The sequence below is a fragment of the Pyrgilauda ruficollis genome, unplaced genomic scaffold, assembly GCF_017590135.1.
Source record: "Pyrgilauda ruficollis isolate IOZ18807 unplaced genomic scaffold, ASM1759013v1 scaffold38, whole genome shotgun sequence".
In the NCBI taxonomy this organism is placed as follows: domain Eukaryota; kingdom Metazoa; phylum Chordata; class Aves; order Passeriformes; family Passeridae; genus Pyrgilauda; species Pyrgilauda ruficollis.
In genome coordinates this window covers 821690-837344 of record NW_024525267.1, presented here as the reverse complement: position 1 = coordinate 837344, position 15655 = coordinate 821690, and the positions used below count along the sequence as shown (strand labels likewise).

General features: G+C 40.5%; 1 long non-coding RNA gene across 1 annotated transcript in view; it reads right to left on the bottom strand.

Annotated features, from left to right (window-relative positions):
- Window positions 1-2820: 2820 nt before the first annotated feature.
- The window catches only part of LOC121358275, a 164239-nt gene continuing 151404 nt past the window's right edge, over window positions 2821-15655 (bottom strand). The window contains exon 3 of the long non-coding RNA XR_005955850.1: window positions 2821-3365. This is a non-coding gene — a long non-coding RNA (uncharacterized LOC121358275). The remainder of the gene's footprint in view (window positions 3366-15655) is intronic.

The window sequence follows — 15655 nt, the reverse complement described above, 5'->3', positions numbered from 1 at the left end:
ACTATAAGGTATCCATGACATATATATTAGCTAGTCGAATATTTCTTATAGGTGCATGCTGAAAACTGCTCACATAAAAAAAGCATGAGGGTAATTTGGCTCCAGCTGTCACTGAGCCAAGAATAGGCCTACCCACATCTGCCTGGGTAGGCACACCTTCAGATCCTTGTATAAAATATTCCTCTTCCACTGTCATTCCTGAAAACATACTTTTCCCCTATCAATGTTCATGAATACCAAATAAAAGGTAAAGAAATTGCCCTCAAAGGAAACTCTTCATTTTTATTTAAATGAATACTTAATGAATCTACTTAAGAAGAAATTGCCCCGGGATATTTCTAGAACTATCTGTGAACAGAAACCTGTAAAATTAAAATATTAAATGTTAAACTTTTTATGGAATGGGATAAACCTTTCTTCCTCTTTCAGAGGAATAGAAGTCCTGTGGCAGAGCACACTGCACCCAGCTGCTGCTGGTGTGGGGTGATAGTGCAGCTGGACACACCGCTTCCATCAGGACTAACAGGCAAAGCACAGCAGAGAAAACTGAATCCTTAGGCCCTTGATGACCATTTCAGCCTCTTTGGGCTATTTGCCATACCTGACTAGCTGAAGGTGCTGGCCCATGTCTGAATAAGTGCAACTGGGCTGAGCAGCAAAAGCTCCTGCTGTGATTCAGTGGGTGAGGTGTCCTGTGCTGTTTTCCAATGCACAGCTTTAATTTGTAAAATAGTAGAACCCCTCATGAAATTTCATTCATTAAGCATCTTCATGCCCTCAAGAAGAGATATTACCATTTGAGGCAGAGGGAGGCAAAGAACTGTCTGGCATGAGACTTTTGACTCAGAAGATGTCCCTCTAGAAGACGAGCATGAGCCTTGGGCAGATTGCTGTCGTGTTTGCTGGAAAAGGAGAAGTCCAAGAGAAATATCTGCAGAGAAGATCCTGGCAGGCAAGGGGCTGGCTGAAGTCAGGCTGGTGCCTGGAGCAGGTGCAGGTGCTCAAAGCCACAGGCTGTGAGCAGCAGTAGTTTAAACAGAAGAAAATATGCCTAGTGGAGGAAAATATATTTTAGCCATCAGGATGATCAAAAAGTAGAGTTTGCTGATTCCTTAGAATTATCAATAAATAGCTATAAATTAAAAAACAAGATCACCTTCACTGAGCTACACTGTCCTGCCCCACTACTGTTTCTTGTCCTCTCTGGGATCTGCAGCTCTACCAGCACTGTGCAAACACAAATGTTTCCTCAGCCATGCTGGCATGCATGGCACTGGCTTTCTGTGCTGTTTTCTACTTCAAATCTCTGCTCATTTTCTCACCTCTCTCACCCTGTCATGTTTGTATTAACATGAGATTATTTTTGTTTTCCTTCAGTCTTCATATTGGATTTCATTGTAATTTATTTACTGACCTTTTTTGTACTCTTAATGGTTTTGTTATTGACTGCATGATACCATAAGAGACTAAACACCTCTGTTTATAAGAGGTACCCCTCAGGATTCTCCAGCCTTTCTTTTATATCCTGCACTGAAATTCTGTATTTTTAAGATCATTCCTAGACCCTGGAAAATGGTGAAAAACTCATTATTGACTCCAGAGGGACAGGTCTGATCACTAAAATTAATAAGATTCTAAGGTCAAAATTTTCAAAGCTCTAGCTTACTTCAATACCAATCCTTCTTGTGCATCTGAGGATGCAATCCAAGCCACAAGTCAGTAAACAATTAATTGACCTGTTTTTTAAGAGGATATATCAGAGTTAGTAGGCAATGTACTTAGGCAGCTTGAGGCAGAATTGAAGTCTCATATTTTTAATGCTTTGTATATTTATAGGTACTGAACTCTGAAGAAAAATGGTGATCATCATCATTGTACATTCCTGTCAAAAACACAAGTCAGAGAATTTCACTGCACCAACTCAGTTAAAGCACATGTCAGAGAAGCATAAAGAGTTAATGATCCTCACATTTAAAATACACTCTGTATTTACAATCTGGATTTCACTTCAGCCCCTCACTATAGGCTCTATAAATTTCTCTTTTCAACTCTATAAACCTCTACTCACTGCTCTCAGCACAAGTACTTAGAGACCGTGACCAGATACTGAAAGCCATAAATTCTATGAATTTTGCAATATTTTGTGAGATGTCTCAGTGTTCCTTTCATTGGCTTTTTCTTTTTTTAACTATAAATAGAGCCTTCTTTCTGCAACCAGTCTCCAAAGGTCACCTTACAATGTTTTGCTATTTCCCATATTAAGCAGCAATGCTTTTCAGCTGACATTCCAACTTCAAGTCATGCATGTGAGCATGATGTGAGCTTGCTTCAGACCTCAGTGAGAGGGCTGCAAACAAGACTGCTGTATAATTGCCGAGGAAAATAACATCCATTGTCAAAAGGGGCACTTAATCAAACAAAATTTAGCTGCATGAATACAAGTGTCTCCAAATATTTGGTTCATGCTAAAAATATAGCACATTTATTAAAAATATATATTTATAAACATTGGTATGAACAGACACAGATGTTAAGCAAATGAGAAAGGAAAAATAACCATGTATTGTATTTCTCCCAACATTTTATCAGGTTTAGGCAGACCTTGCTCAACAGAATTGTTTTTTTCATGATTGCACCATATGTTCATTCTAAATAAAAAGCTTGTCAGATTCAATGTAAGTAAAAGCAAAATCCAAGAGGAAAAACCATTTGACCTAACAGACACGTGATCTGTGCTATGAAGCTGTCTTTGAGTTCAATCTTTGCGGGTATACAGCATACATTTCTAATTATATATAATTTACAGTTTCTTTCTTTTCTTTTTTTTTTTTTTTCCTTTCTTTTATTTTTTTTTTTTTTTTTTTTTAAATTATGTTAAAACAACATATCTCTGGTGTATTTCTTCAAAGCTACAACTTACATAACTGCAGTCATTCTCCCCCAAACTGAAAACCAAACCGAAAGGGAGAGGGCAGGAGAGAAGAGTTAAGCTTATTACTGTGTGAAAAAGTCTTGTTAAATTAATTGTGCTTCAGTCTTCGCTGCCTTCAGGCAGTGCTTTTATGATGTGTTAATATAATACAGAGTCAATTCTGATTAAAGAACTTGTCAATAGTCAGCAATGTTTGTTGTCACTCTTAATGGCCGTTTTATCTGGTTCTATATGCATGCCTTCTAGTTTACAACGTTGTATAAATATACACAAAAATGATCACAATGAGATTCAGAATTGTCCCAATAATTCCAAGCATTGCCAAGATGGTTTCTTCTTTGCTTTCCTTTTCTTGACTGCCTTTATCTTCTTCATTTCCACTAGTGATTACCATCTTGGTGGCCAGTTTCTTTATCCTCCCCTTCAGAATAACCTAGATTTAGGAATAAAAACATCAAAATGGATTATTAATTGGAGTATAGAAACTCACATTAATAGTAGAGCCAATGGCAGAATTTTTGCTCCATAACACATTTTATTAAGAATTCACTTGAAAAGAATTAGTATTTCTATTAGCTGTTCAGTAAATAATTAAAATTATAGTTCAGTTATTCTGTGGTTTACTTATAACCCTCTGCTTATGTGCCAGCAATCGCAATCACTCCTAGCACACATAGCAGCTGCTATAACATTATAAAACTGATCAGAAATGTACCATGAGGTGTGACTCCTCCAGCATCAGTGGGGACTTTGCCTGCACTGGGACCACAGGAGATCATCTTGCCATGCAGTGGAGACCCCATATTTACACTTCAGTTCCAAGAAGCAAGTGAGGGAAATAAAACTGGGAAGACCTTGCTTCTTTTTTTACTAGGAAAAAATCATTAGAGAAAGGCATTTTGTCTCCCGATGAGAAGGAAGACAGCAGTGACTTCTTAATAAATAATTCAAAATAAAAGCAAAACCAAAATAACATCCATCTTGGCTTTTATTTTCCTCGTTCTTAATGTATGATGAAAAGTTACTTGCAGTGCAGTGAGCTGAAATGTATCGATCTGCCTGCAGGGAGAATACAGCCATTTCCCAAGCAACAGCCCCAGCCTAAAAAAAGAACACTCCTCAAATGTGGGATGAGCCCTGACTCCCAGCACAGCTGAAGCCACAAACAAAGAAGCTTCCTTGGTCTTCCCACTATCTGATTGTTCAAATTAGAAATGGATAAATTCTTATCTGTTTTTATTTAACACTGCAAATTTTAATCACATGGGCAAACCAGAGTGTCCCAGAAAACTGAAAAAGGTTGGCTGGTCTCCCAATGCCAACTGATCTGCCAAGATCTGTGTTCAGGCAAAGCCCTGCTGCTGTCTTCCAAGCTACAAACCATACCCCATCATATCTCTGCAGTAGAAAACAGTGGTAGGATGTAGAAAAAAAAATTGTTCACCAACAGCTCCTGCCTAAAAGAGGGATTTGATGTGGCCCTTTAGTGGACCCTCATTCCTCCCTCCACTCACAGAGCAAAACCAGTACCTCGCAGGTAGTGCATACATTCAGGAGGTGAGGGCTCCCCAAAAACTGCCCACCACTCTGTGGGCACCTGCCCTCCAGCAGGAATCATCAGAGGGAACTCCTGACCTGCAGCTCCTCTGAGCTGCTCCTGCACTGCACAGCCTCAGAGCAGCACCCAGAGCACTGAAAGGATGGAAAGGACTGGGAGACGTAAGGAAATCCTGCAGTGGAGAGACTGAGAGGAAGAACTGAGGATCCAGACAAAAAGACCTGTATTTTTATCACATCTGCAAGTTGTTCATATATAGGACAGAGAGTAACTGCTGGCAACTTCCTAGAAGTGATTGATTCCCAGCAGGTACAAGGGATTAGTGGCAAGTAGGGCAGAAGTCCTTTGGACTTACACTTGCATTAGCATTTACATGTTTTGTCTTGTTGTAACCAGTGAATCAGAGGAAAAAATAAGAAGGGAGTACCTTCTTACTAACCTGAGAGTACCCACAGCAGACAGCAGTCAGTGGGAGCAAGGGGCACCAAGGAGAAGGGCATCAACAATCAGAGCATCAAACATCAGAGCATGATCACCCAGAAGGTCTTTGGATAACCTGCCCCAGGAAAGCAAAACTTCACAGCACCAGGTTCCTCACAGGGATATGGCTCCAGCCCTCAGAAACTGTGTCCCCAGAGTTCCTTCAGCCACAGCCATCTCCAACTCTTCCTTCAGGATCTACCTCTTCCAGCAGCAGAAGGGTTGTGTTGTATTTCCCCCAGCCAGTGTCCAGAGGTTTGGCTGCACCTGGTGTATGTCCTTCCTATCTTGCTAATTGCCACTGAGCAGTCAGTGGTATCTTAACAATCAACTTGTCTCTGGTAAGTCACAGGAGAGTTCCTACCAAGGCCATTTACACTAACATCACAACCTAAGTGCATCCACTCCGTGTGGCCTCGGACCACAAACACACATCCCAGGCTGTGACATGCTCTGTCACCCACAGAGCCATGAGTCATTTGGATATTGTGTTCTTTTTTCCCTTTCAGTAACTGGAAGGTTTTCCCTCTGGCCAACCGTTTGCATTTCACTGTTTATTTGAGAAATCAAGTAGGATTACAAATAAAGTCTGATAAAATCCCAGGCCTAGAATGGAAGGAGTTGAGGGGAGAGTGAAGTTCTTTCTGGCTGGTTCCCACAATAGCTGAACACTCTTGATTCAGCACACTGGTTCCCACAGAAATATGATCATACCCAAGCATCTTGTGGGTCAAGCCTTTCTGGCTTGAAAAAAGCCAGAGAAGGTACAATTTGACTCTGCATCCCGTGCTTTGGGCAGTTTCCCATTCACACCAAAAAACCCGCAGAGGGTGGTGCAGAGCCCCAGCTCAAGGGACAGCTTGGCTCTGCAGCCACTGACACTCTTAACTTTGGAACAGTGACCCTGCACCGCAGGCACTAGGAAATCCTGACTCCAGGATTAATGTGAACAGAGGCAGCATGGGGGCTCAGACAGAGTCTGATCTCCTGTTATTAACATTCCCATTCTTTTCTTAATAAACTGTGCAGCACGAAGTCAATATCAAATTCTCTCCTGCAGAACGCTAGATCCTAAAATTAACATCAATCTAAAAAGTAGCTAAATAATTCACAAACTAAGGAGACATATCAAAGGCTATTAGATATAATGACAAAGCCTCTGGCGTAGCAAATCCTTGAGCTGTGAATTTTTTGTAGGCTAAGAAATTATTTTGGGGAAGTACCACCACATCTTTGCCTTATTATTAAAGTATCTCCCAGGCACCATTACTGGCTAATGAGAAAGGTAGAGGTCCTTGGGCTGCACGATCTCTGATCTGAGGCTGTACAATCACATTTTTCCTCTTTGCAAGTTGTACTTATTAGCAAGGAGATAGTGGGTGGTTTCAGTTCAGGTGACATGAATCAGACTGCCAGGTTATTTCTGTCCCACTAAGAGGCCTTAACTGAGGGAGAAGTCCTCAGTGTGAGGCAACAAAATGTCCACAGAGAAGCTGGTGGCTGGAACATGATGAACAACAAGGGGGCATCAGCAGCTGAGAGTTTACAGAGGGGCTGATGCACAGTGTGATTTTTTGGAGGTTGTCTCTATGTGCTATGTGCTGTATTTGGATCACACTATGGTGAAGTCTGAGACTGCATAAACTGCATTTTTTTGGATGAAACTACACCCAAAAAAGTGCTTTCAGCCCATGGCAGTAGGGATCTAGACAAAAGCTGGTGTGAAGTAAAACACCCAGAAAACACCTAGTGTGGACACTGGCAGCACAGGTTTCCCTGGAGGGATTACTCCAGAGGGTCTGCACTGCTCTCCATTTTATACATTGCCTAAACTACAAGAGGCAGCACACAATGGCTTGGTCTTTAGAGGAGTTTAACATTCAAACAGGACATGACTGGGACCAAACACAATTATATTAGTACTTTGCCAAATATAGCACTGTTGAAATCAAGGTAAGCGTTGACTTTGTACAATGAGGAGACCAGAATGAAAATTACTTCTCCATATGTAAGGACTGACCTTGGGAGAAGAGCAGCACTCTCCTAATGGCAGGCTCAAGCCTTTAACCTTCACAGGCCTCATGCTCAGAGCAGCATTTTTGCTGGCTGAGGTTTGTGGGTGTTTTTTGCTACTGGGGAAATACTTGTTGTCAGTTTTAGTATAATTACCCCGATTAAGAAAATAGAAAAGTCATCTAGCTTTCTGGGTACCTTTTCTCAGTCTTTATTATTCTCTTCTAGAAATGGATTTCATTTATTTGACATTATTTAATATTTTTAAATAATGATTCTTATGACACATTTTCCCTTTTATATTTTTCTGGTGGTACTTCATGCTTGACAGAAACATTCCTTTTTCTTACCCAGAACCACAGCTAGAACTGCTCAGATAGGAGGGCTGGAGAACACTAAATTTACCATTTCTTTTAATAACTATCCTTCTTATTTAATTACTACGTCATTAGGAAAGCACTTTCCTGCCACATCAAAATTAATGTCTTTCCTACTTCATTCTGTAATATTCATCATTAACCCAACATCAGCCTTTGTACAGATACGTATTCCAAAAAGCTATCCATTAAAAGATAAATATTCTGTGTATTCTGTAGTGTACATGGGAGACAAGGACAGTTCAGTGGTTAGGACACTCCTTGCACTTCTGCTGACTTCATTCCTTACATCTACAGGAAATCCACTTATTCTCTCTCTGCCTCAGTTTTTCATCTGTGGGATTCTTTGAAGAATGGGTTATTCAGCCTGCAGCAGAAAATGGTCCATAACAAAAGTGGGGCCTCACAAATATTTTGTTTCCCCTCTTTTGGAACAAAATATTAGTTCCAAAAGAGGAACACACTAACATGAAAAGTTTTATATCCAGCTGTGCTATGAAATACACCCACTGCCATCTCCCCAAATCTGGGAAACATTCTGCACATCACTGCCATTGAAAACAATCCAATGAACCAGGAAAAGCATTTCTAGAAAAAAAACCTTTTTGCATCTCTTCACTGAGCATGACTGATTTAAAGGTGATGGCTTGATGACAGGGCTTTGGAAAAGGCAGTAGCAAGTGCATGTTTGAGAATTTACTGCAGTATGTTTGTCACATCAAAGGTACAAAGCACATCCCTCACATAGCACCTGCCCTGACATATCTGACAGTTTTTGAATGTGCTGGCACCTTGACTTGATCTTGAAAAAGTTTTGTAATATTAAATCATTTCTCCTCTAAGTCATTATTTATGAGATCCCCAAAGAGGCTGCAAGTGGAGGGCTCAGCCAGCAGAATCTGAGCTCCTGGGAACTCAGAGAAGGGGAGGATCATCCAGGCTCTCCCAGAGGCCCCAGTGCTCCTCTCCTCCTGATCAGCCCCATGATGTCATGTATTATCTGGTACCCTGAAAAACAAGAATGGAAACTTCTGAAAACCTCCCAGGGTCAGGTGCTCAGCTGGTACAAAGCAGTCTTCCTCCCTCAGCTCAGCTCAGCCACCTCTATTTACATCAGCTGAGGATATGGCTCCTTATTTTCAATCTACCTTGAATATTAGTGAGCACAAATTTTGTATTCTTAATCCATAATCACAGACAATCACCAGCCAAATTGTTTTGATATTTAAACTTGTTTACAGTCCCCAGGCTATTAGTTGTGATGACACATTAAGAGATAAGAGAGCTTTAATTTTCTGAGGATAGTTCCACCCTCTGGGGATAAGAAACACACAGCGGAAACTTGTTTTGATTAGCAAACTGAAGAGGGCACAGAAATCATACACAGCACAGTGTGAGTGCAGATGCTGCCGGAGCTGACACCTTCCCTTATCTCACAAACAAGTGCTCGAATTACCAAACAGGGAGGAGAGGCTCCTCGAGGATTTAACCTCACTTGAACATCACATCCAAATGCAGTTTTGTTCCTTTCCTCCTAGTAAGCACTTAAAACCTCTTTTTCTTCCAAGGGCGAACTTGGGAACTTGGGTGCTTGGCTTAAATCCTGGACAGCCCCCAGGCGAGATGCTGAGCAGGGCATTAAGTGCTGCTGCTTGTGATGTACGGGAGGAAGGCACGCTTGGCACACACATTTGTGCTTGTTTGCTGTTCTTTTTCTAGGGATTACATTGTCACATTCCCACTTCTGTGACGACTTTGTATCTGCACTTGATCGTTGTGCTGTTTTTGCTGGACAGTCCTCTCCTAACACAGTAACACAGGGTGCTGTCAGCTATCAGTCAAGATCCTCAGAGAAGCACTGGTAGGTGCAGGGAACCACATTTGCTTTTCTTCTTAGACTTGGATTTCAGGGAACTAGACACCATGTAAGTGCAAGATGAAGCCAAGAGAAGCTCTGGGGTTATAAGAAGCTTGACTAAAAGCTCATCCAGACACAGCAGTGTGCACAGGCACTGCACAGTATATATGAATAACAGAGGAATCAAAATGGAATGAGCAGAAATTAATAAACAGTAGAAGTCAGTATACCCAAGAGAAGCAAAGACCCGCCATAAGAGAAGGGAGAGGGAAAATTAGGAAAGGTGCCCATGGGGAGGTCTTTCATTAGAGAAAAGAAGATCAGAAGGCACAGGAATATGAGCCAGGTTCAATAACACTCCCCAGCAGTGAGCAGAGAGAGCAGTGCCTAAAGCGAAGGGATGTCTCAGCAGAGAGAGGACACAAGCACTTATGTAGTCCTCAAGCAGGAAAATAAACCCACATCAGACTGCTGCTATGCTGCAGGTTTTACTCAGTGGGAAATACTTGCTATTTATAGTACTACAGGATATTTCCAAAGGTCTCAGCAATGTGAGACCCCCTCTAGAATAAAGGGAAGCACTCAGCAGCAAAGAGGTTACTCTGAGAGGGCAGAATTTAAATAAGTAATGTATTACAGGGCTCATCCTGCTCTTCACCTTGGGTCTGATCCAGTTTGTTCTGGCAGCAGTTTTTGTCCCCCAGGCAGCTTGGAACTCAGGGGAGCAAAAGGACTTGCAGCCAGTTTTCCTTCTCCTCGTTTATGTCTCTGGGACTACTCACAGCCATGATATACTCAGATACCTAAGCTCTATTGTGAAGAAATCAGATATTTTCCATACAAATATCCTTAGAAACGAAGCTATAATCCATAGCAGAATAATGTCCTAACAGCACCAGGCTGTTAGTACTGTGCAGGCAGTGCTATCCCCAGACTCACTGACAGCCTTTGGTTCCTCCACCTACAGCAAGGCTCCCCACGTCATTATTCCTAAGGCTTCACAAGTCCCAGTTTCCTGGATTGTGGAAGAAACAAACCTGACCAAAGGGAGAGCAAATTACCCTTTAACCCACAGTCCTTTCCCTTTTGGTATGAGATTCACTATGGATTGTTACAGATCAAAATTAACAGTCTACATAAAACACAACTGGAGGAAGCATTTACGATTAAAAGTCCAAATTTAACAAGTCCAGAGGTTACCAATTTTCTGGTTCAACCTGAAAAGTGGTGAAAATTCAGTGTGCTTCTGTTTGGTTTAGGCTGGCCTATTTTGTGTTCACAACCCATCTTCCTGATACACAGCACTTTGCTTGGTTGCTCAATGCTAATGCTCAGGAGCAGAAGCATTTGACCCTCAGTGGTACTGTAGCACACACTTGCCATTTTCCTCCTTTTAAATACTCATAATTTCTTTTCAGACCTTTGGATTTCCACAGTAATACTGTGCAAGTATTGCTCAGTTTTATTAGAAAAAGTCAGATGGTCCAAATTCTGCTTCTGTTTGTTGCTCACACAGAGGAAAATTAAATCCTGGCTTGTTGGAAGTTAGTGACAACACTCTCTCACATTTGCTGAAATCAGAGTTCATGGGCTGCCTTTCACTTTAGGAGACAACAAGAAAGCCTTTAAGGTGAATAAATGGAAAAATTGGTTGAATAAATGAAAAGCAAGGAACAACTTTATCCCAGGAGTAGTCAGTAGTTAAATTAGTGCATGGATGCAGCTATTTTTAGCAGCATCTTATTATTTGACTTTGGTACCCAATGTTGTTTTCTTTCTGTTTTGGTATTTTGCAACCTTCAGTGAACTTGTCACTACAGTGTCCTCTAGCAATGATGTCAAAAGATAATTAAGGGACTTCTGAAAAAGTATCCACTTATTATTTGAATTTATTTTTCACTCCTCATTAGGCAATTAGGGACAAAATGAGTAATTGGCTTTTATTCTTCAGGCCACCTAGAATGTTGTAAGTCTCTTACCATATCCCTGTAGCCATCTTTTTTCAAGACTGACAAATCCCAGTCTGTCTGGTGGTATCCTCGTACAGAGGTTATTCCAGGTTTTTGGTTATTTTTCTTGCCTTTCTCTCTGTTTTTTCTGTTAATATGAAGGAGTTTTAAGCAGCAGATGGCAAAACCTTTCTGGGCTTCAGGTATTAATGTCCAGCCTGTGAGCTGAAGCTGTGCTGTGCTTACTCCAAAGATTTTGTCATTCACACATATCAAGGTTGGCAGAAAGGACACTTTTCATTCAAAGATAAAAAGGAAAAGGAAAAAAAAAGAAAAAGAAAAAGAAAAAGAAAAAGAAAAAGAAAAAGAAAAAGAAAAAGAAAAAGAAAAAGAAAAAGAAAAAGAAAAAGAAAAACTAACACTTCTCCCTACCACACACCAGAAATTATGATAAAGATTTGAAGTTTGAAGCCAGAGCTCTCTCTTCCAGTCTTTTGCCCATCTTTCCTGAGGTTAAAAAAGCAGAGCAATAAAAATCTATCATGAGCACATTTTGATGCTGAAAAATTCAGATATAAAAAATAAATAAACAAAATAAATAAACAAACCAACAAATAAATCTGTAGAACTCCTCAAATTTGCAATTTTTTTCCCAGATAAATGTAGTATTAGCTGGGAAAGCTTTGTGAAAGAATGAGATGCTAAAGTATCACTACAATTTCACTATTTTTCTATTTCAAGGGCATCTCCAGGCTTCTCTTTTAGGAGCAAAAATACACTGGAGCCCTGTACAAGGAAAAAATGCAATATCCAAGTCTCAGAGAAAGACAGGTCTCCGTTATCTGCCAGAAGGCACATAACCTCTGTCATAAGCAATTTGAAGATCTGCCCTCACCACTGCATGTTGGAATGGAAACTGAGCTGCTTCAAAGACATTTAAGAAATATTAAGAGAAGGAAAAGTGACATAAATTTATATTAATTTGTTGCTATATATTATCTCCAAGTTCAGCCAAGGCCAGAAGATAATTTGGCCTGTAATGGATCAAATTACCTTTAACTCAGATGTGACCCCTCCTTACTAAGCAAATGTACACCAGAAGAGCATTCAGGAGCCTGAGGGATATAGAAGTAGAGTTTCTCTAGGAAAGGTCTTTTAGTGTGTAGGTACAACAACAATCTATAAAGCCTAAAATCTCCACTGTTACTTCCATCTATATCTTTATTCCAAAATTAATTATTAATTACAGGTACTTTGAGGGACACTACAAATAAGTCTAACCAACTGACACTTTCTGATTTAGGAGAACTATCTTCAGGGGTTTTTTATAATTTTAAAATTATAACTGTTTGGTTTGAAATTATACTTACCAGCCATTTGCCTCAGGAAAAATATTTTTTTGGAAAAAAAAAATCACGTAAATTTCCTGTTTATAGGAATGATACTTGTAAACCAATTTTTTAATCCATATAAAAACCTGACAACTGTTTCTGTGAAATACTCAAATATCTTCACTTTGAAGCAAAGACTGTATTTTCAATTTTACTGTAACTGAGATGGTTTGATGTAACTGCTGAAGAAGGTTTTGTGTGTCTGAAAATATGTTTATTTGTAAGTGATGGGTTTTGTAAAGGAAATTACTTATCTTGTAATTTCTTTTCCCATTTAATTACTCTCCTAGCCCAGTGCATCCTTGCAGCACTCCAATAGGTTGAAACGACATTGATAGTTTTCCATAAGAAAATCTGAACAGCAGAAGGTTTTCATTTTGCTTTTAAAAATCAATTCTTTGGGTTTTTTGTCATTAATTTACAAAGTCCACCCAAAAATGCCACAATTAAAGGTGATCCAGAAAGAATTCAGCCTCCATCTGTTCATGCATTATCAGGTAGGCTTTAGAACGCACTGAATTACAGCTTCAGTCAGAGCATCACATATTTGCCATAGAAGAGAAGAAAAAGAAAGCTTTTTCTTGTAGAATGTTTCAATTTCTCTTTTTTTTTTTTTTTTTTTTTTTGTGTGTGTGTCATAATTTAGAGGTGTCAGGAGAATCTGAGAAGAGGAACATCAGTCTTTTGTCTGTAGGTCTGAGATGCTGCTCTGAGGAACAGGACAAGTTGCTCACACTGTGCTTTTCAAACCTGTTCCCCTGGTCTGTGTTTCTGGGGGTTGGAATACCTGAAAGTGGCAACTGCTGGCCAGCAGTGTAGGGTAAGGTAATAGGAGCTGCAGGATGTGCTGCCAGGTCCTCTGAAAAATTTACATTAGACATCCACAGTTATGGATAGTTGTAATCTTGCTCTTTTTTAGCCCTAGATGATCAGCTGTACCAGGGAGCAATGATACTCAGAATTGCTATTAAGATGCTATAAATGGGAATTAGTCAGTGTTTGCACGTGGCAAGGACCCGCATGGTGGAACACCCTGGAATGCCCCAGTGGGAAATAATTTAGCCTTCACAGCAGAGTCTGAACTATGCCTGGAAAAGAAAATCAAGTATTGAGCTCACAAACTGAGTCATTTATTATGGACACCAAGTGAAACTCGGATCCTGCGCAAAAATAGTCTGTGACTGATGCACCTGTGCAAGGTGGCAAATTAATGGAGTAGAGACAATTGTGCTTACAGCATTTCTTAGCTTCAAGTGCTGAGCTGTGCAACCTTGATAATGTTCTTTTCACATACTGTTTTGTGTGTAATTATTACCTGTATCAGTCCAAATTTAAAAATAGAGCACTTCCCTATTGAATGCCTCTTTTAGGATGCATTCGCAGCTGAGTTTTAAAGGTTCCAATACCCTGCAACTCTGAAGTCTATTGGCACTGTCACAGCCACACCATCCAAACTCTGAAAATGTTAAAGCCTCTTTCAAAGCCCTGGGATGAGCACTCCAAAATGGAGGCAGCCAAAAATCCCTTACCACTTGTAAATTATTAGATGTAATAAGATAAAATAGCAGATAATTTGAGGAAGAAGCTGGTTTCTAAACCAAAGTTGTCAAAGTAGGGTAACACTCCAGGCAACCAACTCCCACACCTTTTATCATCATCATTAGTCATTTATATTGCAGCAGCATGCAGCAACCCCTGCTGACGTCTGGGCTAGAAACCAGACACAGATAGTGAGAATGATACCTAGCCCAAGCAGCTTGCAAAATTACAACAGTATGAAGTATAAGAAAGGGAGGGAGGAAGAACAGAAGGTTGAAGTGGGTTGCTGAAGGTCGATTTGCACAAACCTGGCACAGCTGGGAGAGTCAGGGCCTTGATCCATGGGAGCAGCTGCCCCTCTGGCTCGTGCTCTGAGTGAGCATGGCATGGAAGAGAGATGGTGGCTTGAGTTGTGCAGGTCCCCTGCTCCTGGGAAAACAAGCTGGTTGTGCCAGGAGTAACACATTTGGGAAAACACAAGGGCAAGGTGACACATCTCCCCTTCAGATCTCGCGGTAGAGCTCTGTGGCAGAGCAGAGGACTAGGATTTGGGAGGGAAAAGGTTACAATTTACTCACAAAATGCTCTGGCAAGGCCATTGGGACAGGCAGTGAAGAAAATAGCATAGGAAGAGCTGGTTTTCCTAACCCCTGTGCACTGGTGCATTGCTATAGCAAGTGTTTGCTGTTGTGTGTTGTGGGTATCACAGGCTGAGGTTGGAAGGGACCTCTGCAGGTCACCTGGTCCAACGCCTGGTCAGGCAGGATCACCTACAGCCAGTTGGCCAGGACCATGCCCAGGGAGTTTTTCAAAATCAAAGATGGACACTCCACAACCTCTCTGTGCAACCTGTTCCCCTGCTTGGTCGCCCTCATGGTTATGTGCTTCCTGAGGTGCAGAGGTTTCCATGGGGTAGCAAAAGATTTCACCTTGCCTATGGAGCACAGCCTCTTGGATTGCGTTCTTTTTTCTTATCACTTGTTCTTATTCTCTTTAAAAAGATACAACTTATGTGGCCACAGATCTGGAGAGATTATTTGCATATTTCTCCCAACTGTACAGAATGCCTAACAACCCAAATCTCTGTCTGCAGTGGGCACTGTACTATATAAGGAACATACTTCGATAGCTAATGTAATGCAACGTACACATCATGTTGCCTCAAGGTCATGGTAAATTGTATCAGTTTATATGATGTATCTTGACATACTCTAATGTAGTGCTAGTAATTTAAAACAGCGACCATATAAAATGTGAGTAAGACCAAGAACATAGCCACAAATTTCACTGATTTTTTGTATTAGAGGATTCACTAGCATTCTTCACAAGAATTTCAAGAAAAGAATGTGTATTTTGCCACTTTTTTTTTTTTTCAGTGGACACCAAGTCAAACTTCATTCACAAAATCTTGAGTAAAATTTCTGCTAAAAAGAAATCTAATCTGGATTTATGACCCCCAGAACAGAGAGCCAAGTTTAATCCTGGTTGTGTTTTGTTTTTTGTTTTTTTAAACATATAATGGATTCATTAAAAATATTGCTTGCAATAAAGAGGCTGC